Below are 1,719 nucleotides of genomic sequence, written 5' to 3'. Positions count from 1 at the left end.
GTAGAAGCTCAGTACAAATATAAGGCCTGAGTCATCGGTGTGGAGAGAGTTGGCTGGCCGGAGGGGCCCCCCCGTCTGCGGAGAGTGCTCCTGGACCTGGGGTTGCATCACCCCACTGGTTGTTGGGACAGCAGGTTATGGAGCACGGACAGGAGATTATGACAGAACCAAAGTTATCTTCCCATCCAAACCCTGTCCTCCCCGTCTTTCCCATCGCTGTAGACAATACCACTCTCCTCCCTATCTCACAAGCCCGTGACCTTGACTCATCTCTCTCATCCCACCCACATATTCAATCTGTCACCAAATCCTGCCGGTTCTATCTTCGCGACATTGTTAAGATCCACCCTTTCCTCTCCAGCCAAACCTCTACCATGTTAATCCAAGCATTTATCCAGTCCCACCTTGAATACTGCATCTGCCTCCTCGCTGACCTCCTGACCTCCTGCCTCTGCCCACTCTCGTCCATACTTCATTCTGATGCACAGATCATTTTTCTAAAAAAAAAAATTCAGTCCATGTCTCCCCACTCAAGAACCCCCGATGGCTGCCCATTCACCTCGTCGTCAAACAGAAACTCCTAACCACCGGCTCTTATGTACTCAATCAGCTCTCCTCCTCCTACCTCACCTCACCGATCTCCTTCTACAACCAAGCCCTCACACTGTGCTCTTCTAGCACTAGTTTACTGTGCCCCAATCTCACCTTTCTAACTACCTACCCCTTTCCTATATCCTCCTGCTAGCCTGGAACTCCCTCCCCATCCATATTTGCCAGAGCCCCCCCTCTTTCCGCCTTCAAAACGTTATTCAGGTCACATCTCCTTCAAGAGGCTTTCCCCCATTAAGGCCTTTTTTCCTTGGCTCCCTCTTCCATCTGGGTCTTCTATGAACTCGGCTCTTTGACCTTTGGGCATTTGATATTCACCTTACCCTCAGCCTCACAGCAGTTATGTATATATCTTTAAATTATATATTATAAATTACTTATTCATATTAATGCCCGTCTCCCCCTCTGGACCGTAAGCTCATTTTAAGCACTCAATAATTAATTGAATGATTGATTGATTGATCAGAACGATCGCTGCCTCGTCCTTGCCCCTTTTCCTGCTGATGTCTGTCACACTCCAGCAGCACTGATTCTCAGAAGCCTTGCCCCTGGAGTGCCAACTAATAGCCTGGCATTATCCTCATCAGTATCATCATCCTCACCGTCATTATCATCGCTGGCATTTATTCAGCATCAACTGTGTGCAAAGCACTCTATTAGCTGCTTTGAGAAAGTACACCGGAACCAGACACACAGTTCCCGTCCTCTAATGAGGAAATCAGGCAGACTTAAATTATTTACAAATAGTGGGAGAAATCAAACCATCAATAGTATTTACTGAATGCTTACCGGATGCAAAGCACTGTTCCAGAGCTTGGGAGAGTACAGTCCAATTCCTGCCCTCAAGGAGCTTATGATCTAGCAGGGGAGAGACACAAAAATCAATTACAGGTAGGGAGAGCAACAGAATTTAAAGGTAAATATATGCATGCTGCAGAATACAGAGTGGCACAGATTTATCAGGATGACATAGCTAAATAGACAACTGAATAAGCAAACATACACAAGTGCCGAAGATGGGTATAAATAAGTGTAAGAGTGGCTGTTGGGTTGCTGTAACTCAGGGCACTGGGCATTCAGTGGGGAAATCGATGCCTAGAATTCCTTAAC

Source organism: Ornithorhynchus anatinus, chromosome 7 (genome assembly GCF_004115215.2).
Source record: "Ornithorhynchus anatinus isolate Pmale09 chromosome 7, mOrnAna1.pri.v4, whole genome shotgun sequence".
In the NCBI taxonomy this organism is placed as follows: domain Eukaryota; kingdom Metazoa; phylum Chordata; class Mammalia; order Monotremata; family Ornithorhynchidae; genus Ornithorhynchus; species Ornithorhynchus anatinus.
The sequence above is the reverse complement of the archived record's forward strand: the minus strand, read 5'-3'. Positions refer to the sequence as shown.